Source organism: Camelus bactrianus, chromosome 1, assembly GCF_048773025.1.
Source record: "Camelus bactrianus isolate YW-2024 breed Bactrian camel chromosome 1, ASM4877302v1, whole genome shotgun sequence".
In the NCBI taxonomy this organism is placed as follows: domain Eukaryota; kingdom Metazoa; phylum Chordata; class Mammalia; order Artiodactyla; family Camelidae; genus Camelus; species Camelus bactrianus.
In genome coordinates this window covers 51,145,730-51,170,733 of record NC_133539.1, presented here as the reverse complement: position 1 = coordinate 51,170,733, position 25,004 = coordinate 51,145,730, and the positions used below count along the sequence as shown (strand labels likewise).

At 38.0% G+C, this 25,004-nt stretch overlaps 1 protein-coding gene across 2 annotated transcripts in view; it reads left to right on the top strand.

Moving 5' to 3' along the window:
- Nucleotides 1–10,973: 10,973 nt before the first annotated feature.
- USF3 (upstream transcription factor family member 3) overlaps nt 10,974–25,004 on the top strand; it is a 48,651-nt gene continuing 34,620 nt past the window's right edge. The window contains exon 1 of one of the 2 annotated variants that reach the window (XM_074363721.1): nt 10,974–11,287. The gene's annotated coding sequence lies outside the window, so the exon portion shown is untranslated. The remainder of the gene's footprint in view (nt 11,288–25,004) is intronic. The other variant, XM_074363710.1, reaches the window with a different exon arrangement.

The following is a 25,004-nucleotide window of genomic DNA, read 5'->3' as shown; positions in this document are numbered from 1 at the left end:
CACATAATCCCAAAATTTGACAGCTTAAAACAACAAACATTTATCGTCGTATATAGTTTCTGAATCTGCAGTCCAAGGGCAGCTTAGCTGGATGGCTCTGGCTTGAGGTCTCATCGGGTTACAGAACTGTCAGCCAGGGCTACATCATCTTGAAGGCTTGACTAGGGCTGGGTGAGCCACTTCTGAGATGACTGACTCACTTGGCTATTGGAGGAACTCAGTTCCTCACTATGTGGGTGTCTCCACAGGGCTGCCTGTCTTAACAGCTGGCAGCTGGCTTGCCCCAGAGCAAGTGATCCAAGAGAGTGAGCAGAAACCATACGCTTGTATGACCTACCTTCAGAATAACATACCTATTATTTCTGCCATATTTCGTTAGTTACACAGACTAACTATTGTACCAGCCTGGTACAGTTTGGGAGGAGAATACACAGGATATTAATACCAGAAGGTGGAGATCAGTGGACCTGGCTACCACATTATGCTTGGAGAAAATGTTGGACTTTGTTGACAACCAAAGCAAGAAAGTTGGAAAAGACTCTTCTAAAGGGCTTAATTTGCTAAATGAAGGTTAGAAAGCGCTGTTATTCAGAATGTTAAAGAAATAGGGAGTGGGCCTAATAGTTCTGCTCTTATAATTGAGTTTTTCAGCTAGGTGGGCTCATAACACTAATCCATTTCCCAGATAGGTGCTTTTCTAGCTGTGTGATGTGAACATTCCTGGGAAGTTGGGTACTGTAGTGAGTAGGAGTGGTGAGCCTATGAGAATTTTTTCGGGAAATAAACCGTGTGGCAGAGGGTCCTGAATTGGACTTCCCTTACAATGCTGTACTATAGGAATTTAGTCCTAGTTTAAGATACAGCCAAGTAGCATAGCCCTATGGAAAAAAGGCCTTGAGTCAGATTTTTAAATGTATGTGTAGTTATTTTGATAGAACATTGAGGAATGTGAAGTCAGAGAATACGAAATCTGTTACTGGGACAGAAGTTCTCAACCTTTCCAATTCTCTAAATTTAAAACAGTTTCCTCAGTGAAAACTATTCATCTAGAATCAAAGTCCGCTTCAGGAATAGTTGAGAGCATAAAGTTAGTAAGAATCAATAACTGCTTTAACAGCCTAGAATTTAAATCTCAAAGAAATATGGCCTGTTTTACATTAATTTGTGATGGAAGCTTAAGTCCAACATTTGGGAAGATACAGTCTATAGGGGAGAAGGGATGTTTTGGAATTTGTGGACTTTGAATTAAATTTTCCTGATTTATTGAAAGTAATTTGCTGCATAGCTGAATTTAGTCACAGCTTTTACTCTTATTTGCTATCTTCAAAAACTCAAGACATATGAGTTTATAAAGGAATCTAAGTAATATAAATTAAATCGTGTGTTAAATCGCTGAGCTTCAAAAAGATACCTGACTATAATGTTTTTCTTTGTTTTTAATGTAAAAATTAATACCTTTGAAAGGGCACAGGAAGCTATATACCATTTTAAGGAAAGAAGGTACTCTGCTTAAAAGTTAATTTAACTATAGAGGAGGTGCAGGATACAATGTTTTTCTTCGTTTCCTTGACCAAACTTATGAGCTCATCTAGTTAGTTCATCTTTTAGAAACCAAATTGGCAATATTAAAAGTTCTCTATGAGTATTTGAACAATCTTGAATCCTATTCGTCACTAGCAGGCTGTATACTAAAGTAAAATCAAACTGTCTGTACTAAAATAAGACAGGTAATATAAGCATAGCTGCTTATGCAGGTGAAATTTGAATACACAACTTAAAGTAATTAGTATACAGAACAGTAAAATCTGGTAAGATGAGGGCTTTATTATAGCACCCTAAAAGCAGTTTCATAACTTTATCCTTACCATCTCCTTTGTGTGAAAGTTATCTGCCTTTCGCTGACGTAAATTGTTTTTGAGTTTATTGAGCACCTGCTATTTTAAGCTCTAGGGATGTGTAAATGAACCAGGCAGATAATCATGGTCTCTTTAAAGGGAAGTAAAATTCTAATTTATGTAGAATTCATGTCTAAGTAGAGGCCAGCTTTACTAAAATAACAGCCGCGGTCTCCAAGGGTCTTGAATTTAACTTCGAAAGAAACTTAGTGGAGAGGAATATTCTGTACACTGACTTGATTTCTTTTAACATTGGTTTGAGTATAAACAAGCCTAATTCCCATAGAAGAGCTGAGACTAAAAGTATGAAAAGGAGTGCAAAAGGTATACAAATTCAGAATTTATATAACAGAGACCATACAACCTACATTGTGGAGCTGCTGTTTGTCCCCCTGGACTGAGCCTATCCCATTGTAAACTGCCTTGAGAAAGCTACAATTTAGAAACAGCAGACCAGCTCAACTGCATTTTAGCTGGAGATTATATTATCAGCCAAGTTAGGAAAGATCTTCCACACAATTTGACCTTTAGCATCAGGATCCAAAGAGTAAATTTCTTCCTCCCTAGGTCTTCATCATTTTGGTTTCTATTCTCTAACACAAACTTTGTCCCCTGATGACTGACATTAGGAATGACCACCTATTAGGGACTTGATTCAATTCATTTATTTTACATATAAGCAAGTCTATATGACCTTTGTTTATACTGTGCACATTTCCTCAGACTTGTGTTATTTAGTTGGTTGTGTTTAGTTTAGTGTAGTTTTAACAACGAAACTGCCACATACTTGAAAGCTTCCTCTCGCCAAGCCCTCTTTCCCTATGTAAACTAGTATAGTGTCTCTCCTCCAAATCAAAATCCAGCTAATAATATGTAACCTGGGACAAATTTAGAGAATGGTTCCTGGATTACTGCCAGTCCTTTAAAAAAAAATGTTCCTGTAACTTGTAGAATTCAGTACAGAGATTTGGTCAGGGAGTGTACCCACAAGGGCTCAGGCACTGACAGTACAGCAGTGAAAGAGAGGGGCATGGCCCTGCCCTGTGATCAGTCAGGTAGGAAACAAACATGACATTGTTTCATTATTCCAGTTGCCATGAGATACTGTGTTGGATTGGGAGGCGTAATAAACTACAGAATTTTAGAGAAAACATTCAAGTCAATTTTTACTTTGGCTTTCAATACAAAACAAATGTTGGTATTACTCTTTTAATACCTAAAGGTAGGGGGCAATAGTCACTGTAAAATCTTTGGAACTGAAAAGCCCATGGTATCTCAGCAACATTTCAATACAGAACCAACTAAATTTAATAAAAACTAGACACAAGTATCAGGAATTCGTAGAAACTATGAGTTTATACAAGACATGAAGTTCCTTTGAAACTTGGTGAATAAACTAATGGAAGAGATAAAGTGATATACGACATTCATGAATGTAAATATAAAATGCCTATAAAAATGTCTGCAAAACAGTGAAGTTTTTAAAAATTCTCACAGGCATATCCTTCAGGTAAGTTATAAAAATCACAGAGTTTTAAAAATATGGTCAGATTTAACAAAATTACAAATAATGTGTATTTAAAAGGCCTACAAAATGTTGCATTCAAAGTTACTCTGTTTAAAGAGCTCATATCTAAGAAAGACATTGAAATCTTTTCCTAGTGAAAGGACGTAATTCACAAAGGAAATACAATTAATAATGGAAAAAGGAACTCTAATAAGGCAATTCACAAAACTATGGCTTTATTTTTGCCTAAGTGAGGGGAATTTGAAAATATTTATGTACTGCCAGGCCTAACCCACTGTCTTGCATTGGATTCACTGGCTACTGTAACATTTATTGAAGGGTTACCAAGAATCAGGCACTATGATTGATGCTCTTATATAAGTTATTTAACTCATACAACAATGTTTTTTGGTAGAAACTTTCATTAGCTCCATTTTACAGGTTCAGAAATGGGCTTAGAGAAGGTAACTTTATCAAGGTCACAGTTAAGAGGCCAAACTGGGGTTAAATGGAGGGAAGCCAGCCACCTGTATGATAATGTTCACAGTAAGTAACTAGAAGCAACCAAAATGCTGACTAATAAGGGAAAAGTTGAAATACCACATTTCCATATTACCCAGCTTTTACAAAGAACAATATTAAAGTGGAAGAAGGCAAGGTGTAAAATTGTACAAAACAAAGGAGAGATAGGACAAATAGTAAGATGGAAACTTCAAATACAACCCTATTGATCATTATATTGAATGTAAATAGTCTAAACACACCAATTAAAAGGCAGAGATTTTTCATACTGGATTGAAAAAGCCAAAAACATGTTACCTATAAGAAACCCATGTTAAATATAAGTGAACCCGTAAGTTAGAAGAAAAAGGATGGAAAAGATATACCATGCACACTAATCAAAGGAAAGCTGGAGTGACTAAATTACACCAAAGTAAATTTTGGAACAAAATGTATTTCCAGGAAATAAAGAGGGATGTTTATGGTAAAGGATAATTTACCAAGAGACTATAATCTTAAATGAGTATGACCATAACAACATAGCTTCAAAATATATGATGAAAAAACTGACGAGAAATAGGCAAATCCACAATTACAACTGGAGATTTCAAACTCTTGGTAAACAGTAAGTCACAATATAATAAAAGAGGATTGATACATGCAAATGATGTCCTTTAACCACACCAGAATTAAATAAGAAAATAATAAATCTGGAAAAAATCTCCCAAATATTTGGAAATTAAACAACACACTTCAAAATAACTTAGGTGTCTTAAGAAGGTATTGCAGTAGAAATTAGAAAAAATTTGAAGAGAAGGAAAATGAAAATATATCAAAGCTCTTGGATAAAACTAAAAGATAATATATAGCATTAAATGTGTATATGAGATTTTTTTTTGAAGTATAGTTGATTTACAGTATTGTTTCAGGTGCACAGCAAAGTGATTCAGATTGTTTTCCATGATAGTTGTTATAAGATACTGAATATAGTTCCCTGTGCTACACAGTAGATCCTTGTTGCTTGTATATGGGATCTTGAATCAAAGACCTAAGCTTTCACCTTAAGAAACCAAAAAAGAAGAGCCATTTCAGAGCCAGTTCAGTAAAGTAAGCTGAAAGAAGGAAATAAAGAGCAGAAAGTCATAAAATTGAAAATAATAAAGAGTAGAAAAACTATATGAAACCAAAAGCTACTTCTTTGAAAAAATAAAATCGATAAACTTACCCTCTAACCAGACTGACCAATCCCCACCCCAACCCCTTACAGAGAAGACACAAATTACCAACATCAGTAATGAAAGAGAGGACGTCACTTCAGAACTTACTGTCAATAAAAAGATAATAGGAATATTGCAAGCAATTTTATTCAATAAATTCAACAACTTAAATGACATGGACAAATTTTTTGAACGATGCCAATCATTCAGGTTACCCAAAAAGAGTCTAGAAGTTCTTTCAAAAGGTTAAACATAGAGTCACCATATGACTCCACAATTCCACTCCTAGGTATATAGGTATATAATTTCAAGAGAAAACATACATTCACACAAAAACTCATACATGACTGTTCATAGCAGTGTTACTCATAGTAGCCAAAGAGTAGATGCAACCCAATGTTCATTACCTGAATGATTATCAAAGTATTTCCTATCGATAAAATGGTATATTATTCAGCCATAGTGGGTGAATTGTATGGTATGTGAATTATATCTCAAGCTGCTACCAAAAAAAAGTCAAATATATTTTTAAAAAGGTAATTTGAATAGCTTTAACTGTATGAAAGAAATTGAATTTGTAGTCCCACAAAAAAAAAATTTCAGGTCCAAGTGGCTTTTCTTGTGAATTCTATTAAGCATTTAAGGAAGAAATAATACCAATTCTACACTCTTCAAGAAAATAGTAGAGAAATGAATATTGATTGCCTAATTCATATTATGAGAACAGCATTATACTGGTACCAAAACCAGGCAAAGACATTACAAGAAAACAGTAAACAATATCAGTCATGATTATCTCAATAGCTGCAGAAAAAAATTCAACATTCATTCATGGCAAAAACTTTCAGTGACAAAAGAATAAAAAAGAATTTAATTTGGGAAGGTCATCTATAAAAAGCCTACAGCTGCCATCATACTTAATAGTGAAAAACTTCATGCTTTATATGTGAGATTGGGAAGAAGACAAGGATAACTCCTTTCACCTCTTCTATATAATGTTGCACTGGAAGCCCTAGCCAGTACAGTAAGACAAGAAAAAGAAATAATAAGCATGCAGATTGCATAGAAAGAAAGAAAATGGTCTTCATTTGCAGATAACATGATGAAGTAAAAAATACTATGACAAAAAAAACTGCTAGGACTAGTAAGTTAGTACAACAAGGCCATAGTATACAAATATCAATTGTTTTTCCAGCTATAAAAACTAGAAATTTAAACTAAAAAAATTTACAATAGCATAAACATATGAGATATTTATGGATAAATTTAGCAAATATATGTAAAACCTGTATACAGAAAGCTATAAAGCAATCCTAGGAGAAACATTAAAAGACACAAATGAATGGAGAGAACACATTCATGAATCAAAAGACAATACTAAGTTATAATTTCTCCCCACATTGAATTGTAAATTCCAGTTAAGATTCTAGCAGGCTTTTTTTTTTTTAACTTGACAAGCTTAAATGGAAATGCAAAGGACCTAGAATAGTGAAAACAAATTTTTAAAGAACAAGAAAATTGGAGAAGTTACACTACCTGACTTCAAGGCTTATAAAGCTGCACCAATTAAAACAGTGTGGTATGATATATATAATACATAAACAACAAGGACCTACTGTTTAGCAGTGGGAACTATATTCAATATCTTGTAATAACCTATAGTGGAAAAGAATCTCAAAAAGAACATACATGTATATGTATAACAGTCATTTTGCTGTACATGTGAACTAACACATTGTAAATCAAGTATACCTCAATTAAAAAATAAATTTTAAAAGACAAAACAAAAAACAGTGCAGTATTGGTGTCAAGATTGACAAATAGATCAATGGAACAGAATAGAGTCTAGAAATATGGGCTGCACATACATGGTCAATTAATTTTTGCCCAAAGACAACTCAGAGGAGGAAGGACAATCTTTACAACTGGTACTTGAAAAGCTGGATTTCCCAATACAAAAATATAATCCATATTACCAATACAATACAAGTTTTGATCCATACTCCCACAATATGTAATAATTTAAAATGCACCATGGATCTAAATATAAAACAAAACTATAAAACTTCTTGAACAGAAGAAAAATCTGTGTGACCTTATGTTAGTCAAAGATTTCTTAGGTATGATCCCATAAGCACAATTAATAAAAGAAATATTTGATAAATTGGACTTAAAATTAAGAACTACTATTTGAAAAACAATATTAAGAGAATAAAATGACAACCCAGAACTGGGAGAATATATTGCATATCACATATCTGATAAAGGATATGTATCCAGAATTCATTAAAAAAAAAAAAACTCTTAAAACTCAATATATAATGAACAACCCAATTAACATGGGCAAAAAATTTAAACATAACTTCACAAAAGATATACAAATAGTTGATAAGTACATGAAAAGATGCTCAGTATCATCAGCCATTAGGGAAATACTAATTAAAGTCACAATGAAATACCACTATACACCTATTAGAATGACTAAAATTTTAAAAGACTTACCATATTAAGTGTTGACAAGGAGATGGTACAATTCAGAAATCTCATACTCTACTAGTGGGAATATAAAATGTTTGGAAAATAGTTTGGCAATTTTTTTAAAAAGGTACATTTAGATTCTGACTCAGCCATTCCACTGGATATTTACCCAAGTATTACCCAAGGAAAATGAAAGTAGATATCCTACAAAGATTTGTACACAAATGTTCTAGCATCTTTATTTGTAATAGTCAAAACCCAAAAACAATACAACTGTCCACCAATGTGAATATATACAATATATCCAAACAATGGAATACTACCTAGCAACAAAAGCTAATGAATTACTGATACACACAACAGAGGGGATGAATATCAAAAAAAAAAAGTATGCTGATTGAAAGTAAACAGAAGTGAGTATAAATGGGAAAAATCCATTTATATAAAATTCTAGAAAGTGAAACGAATGTATAGTGACAAAACAGGTTAGTGGTTGCCTGGAGAACAGGATGAGGGCAAGAGGAAGGAGTGAAAGAAGGAAAACTGAGAGCAGGATGGATATGTCCATTTTTGATTGTGGAGATGGTTCACAGATGTTTACAAACGTCAAAACTTGCCACGCTGTACATTTTAAATATGTTCAGTTTATTGTAGATCAATCATACCTCAAAAAAGCAATTTTGTTTTTCAAGATATAGACTAGGTGAAAATATCTGCACAACGTACATCTGAGAAAGAACTTTTATCCATAATATATAGAGCATTTACAATTCAATAATAAGGCAGGCATCATGATTTTTAAATGGGCTAAAGATTTGAACACTTTACCAAAGAAGATATGTAACTGTCCAATAAATACATGAACATATGCACAACACACTAGTACTTAGAGAAGTGCAAATTAAAATACAAGAGACCACTTCAACACCTACTATAAGGGCTAGAATTAAAAAGACTGACAATATCAAGGATTGGTGATGATGTGGAGTACCTGGAATCTGCATATATTGCTGTTGAAAATGCAGAATATTACAGCCACTTTGCAAAACAGTTGACCGCTGCCATTCATTTCTGAAAATGTCTAAAAACAAGATGCAAGCAAGGAGCCTATCTAACCCCATGCACAGAGTGAGCCCCTGTCCTCCACGGGCCTGGCACCTGGGGGCAAGGACGAGAAGAAGAGGGGTGCGTGCACTCTTACGGTCACGCCCAAACAGGGTCTGCACACAGAGGTCCTCCGGAAGGAGGCACACTGCTCAGCCCTCCCTGGCCTCTGGAAACAGGGAATAGGTGGGTAGAACAGGGCTCAGAGCTGTCCCCGCAGCCTGGCCCTGGCCCAGCTGTCAGCGGGCCCCCTCCACTAGTCATTAATCCCCAGGAGTAGGAAAAAAAAGAGATACCACGAAATGAAACTGGAGATAAAAGCAAGAGGCTTTTAAGTCATGCAAAGAGTATTAGAGCCACTGAAAGGTCTTAACTATGTGGGTGAAAATCAGATTCACTCGAGCCCTGTGAAAATGGACTTGGCCTGGAGGCAGAGACCAGTTTCATTTGGCCACCATAGTTTATATGTGTAGGCACTATAAGCATGTCAGTCAGCCTGAAAACTGGTGGATTATTCGATATTATCCTCTCATATCTTGAGCAGTACACCAATGTTGAATAAGCAAAGTCAATGAAAAGATCCATGATTTGGGCTTCATTTTTTAAATGAAAAAGCTAACATTCAGACCTTTTATTAAATATAAATTTCTCTTAACACACCTAAATTGTGCCTGAAAGGTATTAATGTATGTTTTTAACGGTAGTCTAAAGAATCTCTTAATGTCTGTTTTCTGAACCATCAAAAAACTATTTATTTTACTTTAAACTCGATGCATCATAGTTGCTTAGAAAATCATACACACCCTAGGTATGGTATGTATTAACCAGAATAGTTTTTAAATCAGAATACCTTATATTCTGATCACAATGTAAATTTCCAACAGCTAGACATGCTAACTAATACAAATTCATGGAGGTCCTATTAGCATTACTATTAGGCTCTGAATCCTAGGGTCCTTCTCATCTGCAGCTTTGATTTGAGTGTGCTAAATCCACTCAGAGACTAATTAGAACTTCGTATGCCAAGATGCAGGAGTTAAAGAAAATTTCTAGACTGTTTACAGTGCAGTAGTTTGTAAGTAACACTGAGACCTTCTGTTTCATCATAGCTTTTAAACTGCTGTACAAACATAAGGTGTGGTTACTGTTTAACTTTACCCTTTATCCCATACAAGGTCAGCTTCCTCTGCAGAAAGGCTCAAGTAATTCCCACTATGCCATGCTCTGCGTGCACCTTCTGGAAGTTATCTGGTCTAGCCCTTGGACATGTAGCATCTGGGACATTTATAACCTGGTTGTGGAAGCGCTAGGAAATCTTCAACCACCGCTAGGTGGAGGACACCTGTTTCAGGAGGGGAGGAATTATGAAATATGAAGTGAAACCAGGGAAAAAGGAGTTGTAACCACAGCTCCAGGGCCCCAAACCCATCTTGGAGTTAGAGACCCTTGGGTTTCCATTCGGTCACGGCGGCGCTATATCTCCCAGATCTAGGTTTCTAGAATCCCAAGCTTGAAGTTTCAAACCCCATCCCCCAATGCCACATACTCTCTTCCCCCAGCTAGAAGGCCACCAAGACATTGCTGAACACGGTCATCTCCAATTCGCAGGAATCCGTCTTTGCGGCAAATGAAAAACGACAGATGACCACAGCCTACAAGTTCCAGCAGCTTCAGGTCGGCAACGATCTTTCAGTGAAGGGGCAGCGGGAGGCGTCCTCAATCTCTTCTCTTCCCCACCTCCTGTTTCAGAGGTATCATGCCGCCTTCCTGCCCTCTAGGCTAAGAGGAGCTCTCTAATCGTTCTTGAAAGTTTTCTGTGCCCTCTTCCTTTTCAGTTGTTCCAGTCCCAAACTCCTATCGAAGACGTAGAAAACAGAACAGAAAACAGGATACAAAGAAGTTTCTTAAAACACCTCTTTTGCTAGATTCTCAAGGCGTCCCCTTTAAGGAACCAGGCCCACCTCTTTCCCATTCACGTACTGGCTTTCCGTCCTGCCCATCATTCTACCTTTAAGAATATTTCCTGTTCCTTCAACCCAACTTGCACACCTCCGCCCCCCGGCCCTCCTCATTGGGCCGCCCGAGGCCCGTTCGCTCTTCGGTTTTCCCTCCACCTCCTCCCGCCCTCTAGCCTAGCGCAACAGCGTCTCGGGTCCTGATTGGCTATCATGGCAGCCTCCCCGGGTCCGGGTTGGTGGGCTGAATGGCAGGGGCGGGACCGCAGCGCACCCAGGGTAGGCTGTTCGCTTGCCCAGCGGCGGCCGCGGGAGGGGTGGTGAGGGACGGGGAGGGGCGGGGGGAGGGGGGCTGGGAAAGTTGAGGCCGCGCTGCTGCCGGGTCTCCGGCCTTGAGGGCTAGAGCTCGCAGCGGCGGCGGTGGCCGCAAGAAGAGGCGGCGGGGGCGGGGGGAGAGGAGGGCTTGGGCCCGCGCTCCCCCAGCCCCAGAGGAGCAGGCGGCGGCCGCGGACGGAGAGATTCGCCCGGGTGGTCGGACACCCCTGCCGTACCCGCCTGAGATCATGACCCAGGCGGGGGTCGCCGCCGCCACCGCCGCCGCCGCCGCGGCCAAGACCACGCAGCCCGCGGGTGAGTGACTGCGGGAGGGGGCCGCTGACAGCCAGGGCCGGGGGCCGGGGCCGGGGCTGCGGGGGCGGCTCCGGGGGGCGGCCCCGGGCTCTGCTCCACCCACCCCCTCCCTGCACCCGGAGGCAAGGGCTGCGCAAAGTGTGCCTTCTTCCTGGGGACCCCTGCGCACGGAGCCCGGTGGGGCGCGAGCGCGGAAGGTGCGCGCACCCCTCTTCTCCCCGACCTCCAGACGCCCCGCGCCCCCTGGTGCCAGGCCTGTGGGGGGCTCGCGCTGCGTCCCGACCCCCCGATGCCCGCGGGGCGAGAGAGCCTCCACGCTGCCCGGGGCATAAAGAGCTGGGCATCCAGGTTCACACCGGATGGCCTTTGCCCGCCACCTTCACCTTTTCCTGTCTCCTTCATCTCCTCTTCTTTCCTTGCCCTCCGAATTTCCTTCGGACCCACTGGTCAGACTCCAGTGACTTGCTTTTTAACTCTAACACCTATGTCGGAGAGTTAGGCTTTCGTCTTCTTTTTAGAAGCCTTTCTTTTCCTTACTGAATAGGAGCGGTACAAGCGAATGGCCAACTCTTGAAATCTAGTTCCATGTTTATGAGGAAATATTTTTGGACTCCTGTTTAACACTGTGATTGTTGAGTTCTCCTATACTCATTGCCCCCTTTTCCTCTTCCCCACTCCCCCTCACTATGGTTACACACTGAGATACGGTCCTTCGAATTTATTAACTTTATCTGGGAATAAACCTACACGTGGGATCCCAGCTATAGACTTCCAACTTATGTTCTCCTGCCATTTTTACTATTAAGTAGATATGTTGACTTAACGCCACACAAAACAAGACAGTTGTGGCTAACTGAAGTTTGCATAACAAAGACAGTTGCTTACTTATAAACAAAATGCATATTTCTTGAATAAACCCTTCCGTGAGTAACATGGATTCTGAAGCATATTTTGTACCTTGCTTTTTCGTAAAAAACAAAACAAAACAAAAAAAACAAGCAGACAAGCAAACCTGCTTTTAGAAGGATCAACAGGCTGTCAAACTTTATAATCACCTTGATGACTTTTTCCTCCTACACAGGACACTTTGATGTAGTACAGAGTTACTGTATGGGATACATTTGTTGTTTCCCTTTATTTGTGAAGTACTGCAAAAGTATTTGATAATTTGTTACAAAATAAGCAAAATACTTTGTAATCATCTGAAACTAGGAACAGAATCCTATCGCAGGAAGAGTGTAAAGAATGACTACTTAATCTTACATTTTGCTCTAGTACAAGCAATTTTATACACATAGGTATTACATGCTCTCTTATTTAAAAGAGAAGTTTTATAAAATCCAAACGTGAATGCAGCCTAGAACATTCCTTACAATAAAAGCACCTCATTGCAGAGATATAAGGGCAGCATAGGATTGAAATAATTGCTTTTTATGTTAGTTGTTTGTGGGACATCATGGAATAAAATTCTGAAGTTGTGAGCTGTATGGTGAAACAGTCACACAAGAGAAATTAATGGGCTGTTTTCCTATTTTCAGAGTTTGGCATTGTCAACAAAGGAAAAGAAACACTAAGAAAACAGAATGTTTAACTCAGGTTAGAAGATAAGCTTCAATAGGCAGTCAGCTCAAAACTGTTGCTTATAAACAGGGTTTATCAAGTTTTAGTCTTAACGATATCTGCCATGCCTTCCCTTTCTGTCTTCTTAACCCCGTGAGTCTCCATCCCGACTGTTCACTGTTCAGCTGTTCGGTAGAATCATCTTAGTGCTTTTACATGTTAATGCCCAGGCTGCTCCCCCCAGAGATTCTCTTTTGATATGGGGTGACCTCAGCCATAGGTGTACTTTTTAAAGCTCCCTAGGTGTTTTTACTCAGCAGTCAGTGTTGAGAACTACTTGCTGTGTGTCTAGAATAATGTCCAATCTACCACGCTTGTGTTCCAGGCTCTTCTAAATTAGGCCTTCACTCACGTGTCCAACTTACCCCCCACCTGCTTCCCAACATGAACCTCCCTGTGGTCCCACACATAGGCAGTTCAGGTTCCTGCTTTTGCTAATGACATTTGTCTTCCTAGGCATGTGGATGCCCCTCCCTGTACTTCCTCTCCCCATCAGTAGTATTTCCAATTCTGCTCTAATTAAGGTTTTCCTGGACAGCTCTCTCTCTTAGTGATTGGCTTCCTTTGAACTTTCATTCTATATACTGTTTAACAGACTCCCTTTATGCTTACAACATGTGGTAGTTTAACTTCTTTTGGATATGTGTTTCATTCTCAAACTTAATGGCCAAGAGTATTTTATTTTTTGCTCTTCTGCAGCAATTTGCTTTCAATTGGATTGGTTTGCTTTGAAACCCTCCAATTCTGCCTGCAACTGTAGTTTCAGGTTAGAGTCCATCCCAGATGTTTCTGTCTGGGTAGCTTCCTCATACCTTAATTCACATTGAATTCTTGTATGGATGTCAGTTTCTTCCATATCTTTTCCTGATTTCTCCAGTAGGTTAATTGTTTTCTCTTCAGTGGCCCATAACAGCTTGTACTTATTTCTCTGTTAACACACATTGCCTTTAAGTATGTGTTTATCCACCTTCTCCACCAGGCTGCTACCCAGATCATCCATGTTTGAGCAACTCCAGGAGGTACCATTTAATTGTACTCTTAAACACCATTGCAACATGGTGGAGCTAGAACCCCACCAACATAGGAACTGTGTTTTCTTCATCTTTGTATTTCTGGGACCTAATATAGCAGTTGTCATTAGTAGTCACTGCAAAAATGTTGAATGGGTAAATGTCTGTTTTGTTATAAATTATGCAAGAATGGCCATATACATCTTTAGCATAGGTTGATTTGGCATTAATTGCTTTTGCTATTAAATTCTTTGTCCTATACCCCTATTATGGACTTGTTAAGGATTAGTGGAATTTAAGTAATTATGATTGTGATAGACCCCTTAAACATGTAATCTTCCTGCCAGTATGCATGGAGATATATACCTTGAGTCTTTTACTCTGAGCTCTAGAAGTTGACTCTAGTTATCCATAAAATATTTGTGGAACTCTAAGAGAAAAGCTGTTAACTGTCCAATTGGATAATTTTTCTTTTTCTCATTAAATTTTCCGTATTGGTACAATTGCACTACTTCAGAAGGCCAGATCTTTTACTTAGATCAGTAGGGCATGATAAGTTGCTCCCATTAATGTGCTAATACTGTGTTTTTAATTCAGTTCATCAAGAATTTATTGAATATTTACCATGTGCCCATTACTCTTAGGTGCTAAAGAGAATATGAAAGTAGTAAATGGTGTGAACTAAGGTCTTAAAAGTTTTTAGACTTATTAGGAGAATTGGAGAACATCATATCAAACAATTAAAGGATTAAATACATTATTCATTAACTAATTTAAACATAAGTACTCAAAATTGATGATGCAATGATTAATAACATTGGAAATTAAGGTAGATCAGATATTCTTTCAATAGACATTTATTACCCCCATACTCAGTACTAATTGTTGAGGATAGAAATTTGGAAGATGTAGCTTCTACCATTTAGAACCTTACAGGCTAGTGGGAGAAGCTAATAAGCATATAGAGTGTATTTCATGTTAAGACACGGTGGAGTATGTATTATGTCAGGATGTTTGGGACTAACTTCCAAGGATCAGAGAAGGTTTCAAAGAGGATAAGTAGAAGTTCCCAGTAAGAAGGTTGATATGAGCATTCCAAATGGAGTAACAGGTACAAAGGTATGGCCATGAGAGATGGCATGTCTTGATTAAGGAGCTGCAGGTGGATTGACATCAGTAGAGAGTGGTATGCGTAGACTTTAGAGTCAGACACATGTGGTTTGCAAACTTTTATTCCTGAGAGGTCTGAGCCCTTGCAGGTCTTGTCTATGTAGTGTAGCAGTAGTAAATAACTGTAGTGCTATTTAGGAAAAAGAGGTGCCCCAGGGTTCTCCCAACTCCCATCTCTGGTCCTTGTAACTTCCCTTTTATCTGTTGCCTGGCTGCACGAAGAGCCCCAGACATTGTTCCCTCCAAATTAATGAAGTCATTGTAGGATCCCTTGGCAAAAGCATTCTCCCCTTAGCTAATGTAGTTTCTTAAGCAGCAGAAGCCATAGTGAAGGGGACAGGGAGAAGAAATTTGTAATGTAACCATGAGAGGTACCACTTCTACCTCTACTCCACTTGCAGGACCCATTTTGCTTTGGTTATGAGCAACAGAAATTGCCTTTGACTAATGTAAGCAGATGGCAGTTGATGGGTAGGTCCTGGGTAAACTCACAGAAGTGAAGAAACGTAGAATGAATGATAAAGCCTTGGGAAGACCACAGAAAGCAGCTTCTAGGGTCACATGATCTGTGGGGCTAACTTGGCCTCAGACAGTTTTCCTCCTTGTGCACAGTCTTAGGGTCAGCCCTGTGCCCACCTCAGAGGTGAGCCCATGTTTGATGGTCCTGTCAGACCCCAGGAGTGAGGCAGAGAAGCTCACCAAAGGAAAAGCGAGGTATTGCTGCCAGAAGCCCCCAAATAAGGTATTTCCTACAGAGTTCATGGGATCTGGCAGGGTGGAGATCTTTTGGTGAGCTTGATGTAAGCAGTTTTAGGAATAAAAACCAGGTAACAGGGAGTTGAAGAGTGAAGGGGTGGGGGAGGGTATAGCTCAGTGGTAGAGCATGTGCAAGAGTGAATGGAAGTGAGAAAGAAAGGGCAGTGGGTATAAATTACCTGTTCAAGGAGCCTGACGGTAGGGAGGGAGAAAAGAATGGGAACACCTAAGGAGCTGTGGCAAGGTCAGAAAAAGAAAGAAAAAAATTCTGGGTCTTTTAAATGGAAAAAAGGAATAATATATTTTAATGTAAAAGCACTAATAGGGAAGGAGAGGTTAATAATATGTGAGAGAAACAATATGTTTTTTGTAACAAGATGGCTAAGAAGTTGGAGTGATAGATTCCAGAACGAAGGTAGAAGGTGTTAGCTGGAAATATTAGGGAAGGTTTCCTAGAGGAGGACAGACTTGCACTTGGCTTTGAAGAGTTTAATAGGATTTAGATAAGCAGAGCAAAGTGGAAAGATTATTTCAGGGGGAAAATACACAGACTTAGCAAGAAATACACTAGCTGATAAGAAGCACAGGGAAGAGTCTTTCTGAATCAGAGAGAGAGGAAGGAAGAGTAGATGACATGATTTGCTATTTAGCCCTGCTCCTATGCGTGCTGTCCTAGGGGGAAGTGGATGAGTGAGGCCGGTCAGTGACAAAGGTAGAGTCAGGCAGAGTCATGAGAGCTAGGATCCAGGAGTCTGGATTTGATACAGTAGATCTTGGGAAATGGTACTGTCGATTCTGGAGCAGGAGAAGCACTTGATGGGATACCGTGCAACAGAAGGGTTACTGAGATACTGGAGTGCAGAACCATTGAAGGATAGGGAAAAGACTGGAGCAAAAGACTGTTAAGAGCCAGACTTGTGTAAAATGGGGACTCATCTAAGGGGGTAGTAACAAACATGAGGAGATGAACATTGTGGGGAAAAAAATTGATAGGATTCGGTGAGAAGAGCTGAAGATTATTTTGGGGTTTAGAGCCAGATTAAAGTTTTGGTGTCAATGATAAATTGGAGAAATTGGAAGCAGGTCTCTTAAGACTCAAGGCCATTTAACATGTTGCAGACAGACTTGTTCATTGGTTTGGAAATGAATGATTCTGAAAAGAGCTTTGCCTAACCAGGGATTTGGAACAAGAGCAGTGTTGAAAGATAGCTTTATTGTAAAAACATAAACAGCCCTTACACAGAAACAACTTGAAACTTTGTAAGGAGAAAGCAAATAGAAAAAAAGCATTCAGCCTTGGAAGTCAAAGTGAGAGAAAGACAAGGATTCCTGTTAGAGAAAGATGATGCACAATTGGAGGAGAGGAAGACAGCCTGGGAGAGAGAATTTCAAGAAAAGGGAGAGATTAGCAGCCTCACATCCTGCAGAGAGGAGAAGGAAGACAGAGAAAAGACCTCTGGTCTGGTGAAAACTAGTCCCCAATCTCTAAGAAAGCATTTTCAGCTGACAGGAGCGATCGAAAGGCATACTGCCATGGGTTTAGGAGGGATTGGCCAGTGAAGGAAAGGTGAGAAGTTTCACAGGAACAGGAGGAGAGAAACAGAATGATTGACAGAAAAGGCAGTAAATTCTTGTTCAATATGAGGAAACTCTTTGTGTTTTGGAAGCAAGAGAGGAATAGTTAAGGAGGAAATAAAGTGCTAAAGAGGAAAAGATCAAGAATAGAATCCCTGTCTACAGATGATGGAGTTAGCTTTAGGATGTTCTGCTAAGCTGAAAGGATAGATGTATAGACAGAGGTCTGTTATGGTACATGTAGGATCCAGTTAAGGAACTCGAACCAGATGACCTTCATCTTCCCAGTGAATTGGGGGAGGAGGAGGGGTGAAATGGAAGAAAGGCAGCAAGCATGTATTGAGCTCTTGCTATGTACCAGAAACTTTGACCCATTAAATGTATTATCATGTAAACTCGTAACAGTTCTTTGAGGGGTTCGTGATCATCTCCCAATTTTAAATGTGAGGATGCTAAGACTTCAAGGAATACTTATTTTAAAACCAAATAGCTAGTAAATGTCAACTTTGAGATTTGATCCTTGGTCTGATATCTAAGGCTAGTCCCATACCACTCTACCATTCATTCATTCATGTGAAGTAAAGAATATGGGGGGCCTTGAGAGGGTCTGTATTACTGATAACAGTAAAATTTCTTTACTTTGCCCCTGTTAGACTCATTCCTTCATCAACATACTCATTGATTACTCATGATATTAGTCATGGTTTTCCAGAGAAACAGAACCAATAGAATATATATATATCACAAGACGAGTCTGGAGCATCTTGCAGTGCCAAAAAGTAAGGAAGTACTAAAAAGCAGGGGTGGGGGAAGGTGAGGGGCATGTGAAAAGGACACCAGAGTACCCAATGGCCAAAGCTTGAATAATTTGAATAATAAATACAGCATTAAAAAGAATAAAATAAATATTGTGAGTCCATAATGATATAAGTGACTAAATAAATAAATGGAGGAGAGGAGACAAATCTTCTTTGCAGAAGAATTCTAGAAAATGTGTATTTAGATATTCCTTTCTCCAAGAGTTGGAGATTAATGCCCCTCTCCTTGAGCGTGGGCTAGACTTAATACTCGCTTCCAAGGACTAGAGTGTGGAAAGGGAAGAACAGGAACATAGCTGTGACCACTTGAGTAGTGTTAGGAAGTTTGAGGAGGACAGTTGATAGGGGAAGACTACTTCTTTTACAACTTAAATCCTTCAGAATAATGTAAGTAATATAAGGATGTTTAATTTGTATAATGAAAAAAATCTAGTTCAGTAACAAAAAGAATTTAAAAATGGGAGAGTAAGGACACATCCTTGTTAGTTTGAAAAGCTGGGAAAGATATCATCTAAAGATCTGAAACATTGAGGGCTTTATGAAAAATGAAAAGCATTAAGGATCAGGTTGATGGAAAACCTTACAATATGGAGAAATCTGCAACCCAGTACAGGGGAAACACTAAAAAGGTGAGTTTTCTCAACACAATTCCAGAAGACCCTAAAGCTCAGAGACTGAAAGTTGAGTTGGTTATCTCAGCTATCCATTTTGGTTGCTATAACAAAGTACCATAGACTGGGTGGCACAGCGGAAACTTATTTCTCACAGTTCTGGAGGCCAGAAGTCCCGATCAGGGTGCCAGCACTGCTGGGTTCTGGTGAAGGCTTCTTCCGAGTGGCAGACTGCCTGTTTTCTTGCTGCATCCTCATGTGGTGCAAGGGGCAAGCAAGCGCTCCGGGCCTTCTTTTATAAGGGCACCAATCCCATTCATGCGAGTTCTGCCCTCATGACTTAATCATCTCCCAAAGGTCCCACTTCCTTAGACCATCACCTTAGGGATTAGGATTTCAACATATGAATTTTGAAGGGGATGCATTCAGATGGTAACAGTGATCGAAACAGCTGGACTTCAGAACAGCTGTACTAGGACTAATTAAAACAGCTAATTGCAATGTTTTCTTAACGGGCTAAGCTACTAGATAAGAGTGATATTCACATATGTTAAAGCAGTGGTTCTTAGTGGTGGATGCACATTAAAATCACGGAGCTTTTTTTAGAAAGGTGACTTCTACAGCATATCCAGACTTGAGAATCACTGTGCTGGGAAAACCAACTTTCGCTACCAGTTTGGCTAACCGAGACCTGCTAAATATTTCAGGAAAATCAGCAGGATGAAAGAGGGACACCAAGCTGAACACATAGAGAAATTGATCTTTGAGGAAACAAATTCAATGTAATACATAAAAGATAATATTTGATCTTCAAAAATATCCTCAAAGATTTTAGAGAATATAATTTCCATAAAATAGCAATGGAGTGCTATTAAAAAGAAACAAGAATAAGAAGGTTTTTAGAAATTGAAAACATATTTTCTGAAATGAAAACTTCAATAGCAGGCAGCATGGTTGTCATAGATGACTAATTATGAGCTAGAAGATCAGGCCAAGGAGTTCTTCCAAAATGTGGTACAAAAGAACAAAGAAGAAAATTATGAGCTGTTGGACATGAAATATGTATCTAGGAGGAGAACTAACACCCCAGAGCTAAAATTCTGCACAATTTCAGTGAATCCCAGGCAGAGGGGGATGGTGGACAGTTGGTGGTAAGAATTAGAGTATGTTCAGCTTCTGTAGTTGTAGAGGAGGAGACCATAGATACTGTTTTTAATTGAAAAAAATATATTTAAATTTAATATTACTATATTTTAAGTTACTGGAATGTGATTCCTATTCTCTTAGCATTGTCCTGTCAGCTTTGCTTTTCTTTATGTGTCAGTTTTATCCTCAGACTGACTTCCCTCTTTTGCAAGATGCCTGCAAGTTAAGTATTTGGAGTTACATGCTCTCTCTTTAAATTGGGAACCCACATTGTCAAAGAAAAGTCCTGAGCTTTGCTTTAACTGGACCAGTCTGAGACCAATCACTGTGGTCAGAAAAAAATCATTTGCCAAGACCTACTAGGGCCCATTTACTGAAGCACAGGGGCTGTGCTGGGGAGGGGAACTTCATGAGGTGGACAGGAGAAGATATCGAACAAATGTCCACTTCACTGTGTTTCTTAAAATTGTTAAGGTTATTTATGAATAGAGTAGATATAAGAGGAAAAAGACTCTGAGGAAAATAGAGAGAAACAAAAAATCAGCCAAGGAAAAGTAAAAACAGTGGAGGAGGGAAGAGAGAAAGAGCAAAGTATGACCAAATATAGCAATAGTTAAAATAAATGTGACTGTAATACATTCTCATTTTTAAAAACAAAGCTTTTAAATTGTGTAAAAACAAATCTCCAGATATGTGTTATTTTTGACAAATATAAACAAAATAATGCAGAAAGGTTAAAAATAAAATACACACATACACACTCCAGGCAAATGTTGAATGGAAGAAAATGCATAGTAATTTGTTTTCAAAGTTTAATTCCAGACAACAAACTTTTAAAAATAGTTGATAAAACTTTATACCTAAGGAGCTAAAAATACACTCTTCTTAAATACTCATATAACACTTAACAAAAATATATCATGTAAGAGGGCTACAAAGAAAATCTCAAATTCTGAAAATTGAAAATTATTTATTGCCAGTCATGTTGCAAGGAAACAGTTCACACACACACATGCACACAATTAACAAAAAAAGGGAACCAAAAAAGAAGAAATAAAACTGCTATGATACTAGGAAAACTTTTTACTTTAACTCAGTTTGAAGAGGATATAAAAGTTGAAATTATAAGAAAGAAAAAGTCAAGATAATAAAGACAACAGAAAAAGAAATATAAATGATTCATAACATGTGAAAGGGTATTCAGCCTCACCAGTCATCATGGAGGTGAAAGTTAAGCAATAAGATATTTTTTGTTGCTTTCAACTGGAAAAAAAAAGAGAGATGTTGATTGCAGCCCTTTTTTGTCAGCATTGTTTTTAATAGCAAAACAAGCAAAAAGTCTCAGAAATAAAAAAAGGAAGAGGGGTAAAAGGGGTATTCATCAATGGGAAACAAATAAATTATGGCTCATCCATGCTGCATAATGCTATGCAGGTATTAAAAAGAATAAGTTAAATTGATATGTACTTACCTGAAAAGATGTCCATAATGTATTTCTAAGTAAAAACTAAGCATATTTCAGAGTGACATAGAGCATGGCTCCATTTTTATAAATTTATGTGCAAGTAATTATATGTACATGTAAATAACTTTGTAGAAAGAAAGAAATTTGGTGTCAAATTGACTAGCAACTGGAAAGGGTGGAACTGAATAGGTGGTAATGGAGACTTTAATTTTCCTCCTCCAAAAAAAGGACAGGGTTAGGAGTAATGTTTACTATTTGTTTTTCAGTATAGCATTTAAAAATGATTTACTTAGCATGCATGAGGTTCTAGGTTCAATTCCCAGTACCTCTGTTAAAAGTTAAATAAATAAATAAACCTAATTACCCCCCAATTATAATAAAGTTTAAAAAAATTGAAAAATATAAAAATGATTGTAAAATGTAACTAAAACTGTATACTATTTAGAAATTAATAACTATTGAAAATATTACATATCAAAATCTATGGGCTGTGGACCAACTTGTACCTTGAGGAAATACAGTCTTAAATGCATTTATTAGAAAGACAAAGATTAATTCATAATGTGTACATGTGGCAAAATTAAAATTGCATATGAGGATATACAGTAGGTCTCCCTTGTACCCTATTCCCCAGTTCCCCTCCTGAAGGGCAATCCTTCCAGAGAAATTCTGTGCATTTATTAACATGTTCTCCCCATCCCAAAGGATAAGTATTATATTACAAGTTTACTTGTAACATATATACACATACACACATATGTATATGAATATGTATGTGTATATGAATATATATATATGTGTGTATGTGTATATATATGTTACAGGTATATATTACATATATTCATGTGTGTGTATGTATGTATGTTATAAGTAAACTTGTAATATATTGCCTACATAGTACTGTACATATGTGTGTGTGTGTGTGTGTAAATATATATATATATATGTTTATATGTGTTTACTAGGGCTGCTGTAACAAAATACACAGACTGGATGGCTTAAACAGAAAAATTAATTTTCTTACAGTTCTGGAGGCTCAGTCTAAGATCAAGGTGTCAGCAGGTTTAGTTTCTTCTGAAGCTGCTTCTTGGCTTTTAGATGGTTGCTTTCCCGCTGTGTCTTCATGTGGTTGTCTCTATGTCTGTTTGGTCTATGTTCTAATCTCCTTTTCTTATAAGAGCACCAGTCATATTGGATTTGAGCCTACCCTAATGACCCCATGTTAACTTAATTACATCTTTAAAGATCCCATTCTCAAATACAGTCACATTCTGAAGTATTGGGGGTTAGGACTTCAACATGTGTATTTGGGGAAGGCACAAAACGGCCTATAACAAATGAATGAATTAATAAATAAATAAATTTATATATTTGACTATCAGTGCATATAACTGCTTTGTATGGATAAAGCTATTAGATTGAACCATGTGAAATTACAGTTTCTAGAGGCAGAAAATAACAAATTTGAGCAATTTCAGGTGGTTCAACATAATACTATGACATATTTAATCAGTCTCCTTTTGATGAGCCTTTCCTTGTCTTTTGCTGCTTGTGTATCCCTGAATAAATGTCTTTTGGCACATGCATGGATATACTTTGGTAAATTTCTAGGAGTTGTTGCATTGGAGAGGTATGTGTTTCTGTGGACCAGATGTGACTCCACATTCCTTCAGGAGGGGGCTGGTCTGGGCACTTTCTGACAGGGGCAAGGGCTCCTCAGCAGAAAGAACTTGGAGCTGTAAGAACAGAGGCAGAAGTTGGAGGGTGGGGAGAGAGTGCAAGAGATTGGGTGGTGGGAGGCATTACCCACATTAAAGGAACTGTATTGATGTATTCCCAATGGTTTGTTTTGTGACAAGAAATGACTAGAGGATTTTTAATATGTAATTGTGATCAGTAAAGTCATGGGATATGCCTTAAACTTTATCCAAGGAGCAAGATCACCCCACAGGGGAGATTTGAACTGGGACTGGAAGGTGTTTTATACTATTTGCATTTTATGTGTCCTGCTCTTTCAGTATAACAGTTACTAGTATGTACATAAGTAATTGCTTGGACATACATAGGAAAAATATCTACAGTTGATACCACCAGACTGTTAAAAGCAGAGGGGCATTAGTACTTCATGTACATCTATATTGTTTCAAATTTTTACAAAGAGCAGGGATTGTTTTTACAACTGAGTTTTTATGAAAAAGCTTTAAAGCATGGAGTTCTCTTTGACTTAAATTATGATATAGTTTCTGAGCCAGAAGAATTTGTAGTTTGTATGGCCAAGAGCAAGGAAAAGGTCTAAAAAATGCCAACTGTTTACAGTGGTTATTCTTGAAGAGTGTGATTATAGAGCTCAGTAACTTTTCCATTTAACTTACGCATTTCTATACTCTTCAGAAATGAGTTCTGAAATAATACTGTATTGAATATTTGAAAGTTGCTTAGACAGCAGATATCAAAAGTTCTTGTCACAAGAAAAATATTGTAACTATGTGTCATGATGGATGTTAACTAGACTTATTGTGGTAAACATTTTGCTGTATATACAAATAGCAAATCATTATGTTGTACACCTGAAACTGTTATATGCCAATTATATCTCAATAAAATAATTATTTTTTACAAACAGTTCATTTGTGTAGCTTAAAAATAAAAAATGTAAACTGTGTTCAGCAAATTACTATGCCTTTGGCTGATTTCTTTTTCTCGAGATGTAGTTTGACTCAACTTCACAATGGAAGCAGGTCTTTGTTATTTCATGTTCTTTTATATGTCATGGTGTCTCAAGGTTGGCATATATGAAACCTCCATGACTGACTGCACCAAGCATGATGGTGCTGTGATTGACCGGAAGGAGCCAAAGGACACTGTTAAAGGATGTCATATTTCCTTAATGGCAAGGGAAATTAGAACCTCTGAGAGCAGTTACACAACACAGAAGACAACACAGCATACTCAGACAGCTCCTCAATGTCCCACAGAGATGGAGAGCAGCTGCGGAAACCACACAGATAGAGGAGGGATTCTTTTGTGTGTGGAAAGCACCCCTGTGCTATTCTTCACTATGATACAAGTATGCCAGATTTCAATATTTAATGAGTTAAACCAGGTAGACCAGGTGACAGAACATCCCAGTAGAGAGTTATTAACCTAAAATGCTGGAGAAGATAAATGCAAATAGTAGCTCATCTAGCAAAATTCAGAGAGCAAAGATGCCTCAAAGCACTAATAAGATGATACAGTACTGTATTTAAGATATTAAACATAAATTCTGTAATCACAGTTTTCAATATCTAATGACATGGAGAAATGCCCACCTTACATAAAAAGCAGAACATTGCTTATGGCCTAATATTTGTAAAAAATTGGATATGTATAGAAAAATATCCATAAGGAAACTCATAAAAATGTTAGCAGGGATTCTTGTGAGTTCTTATTGAGTGATGTGATTGAAAATAGTTTAAATTTTTTTCTTTATGCCTTGTTTTGTTTTCTAGGTATATATTACTTTTATTACAAGGAAAAACTGTTAAAGCAAGGCAGTTAAAATAA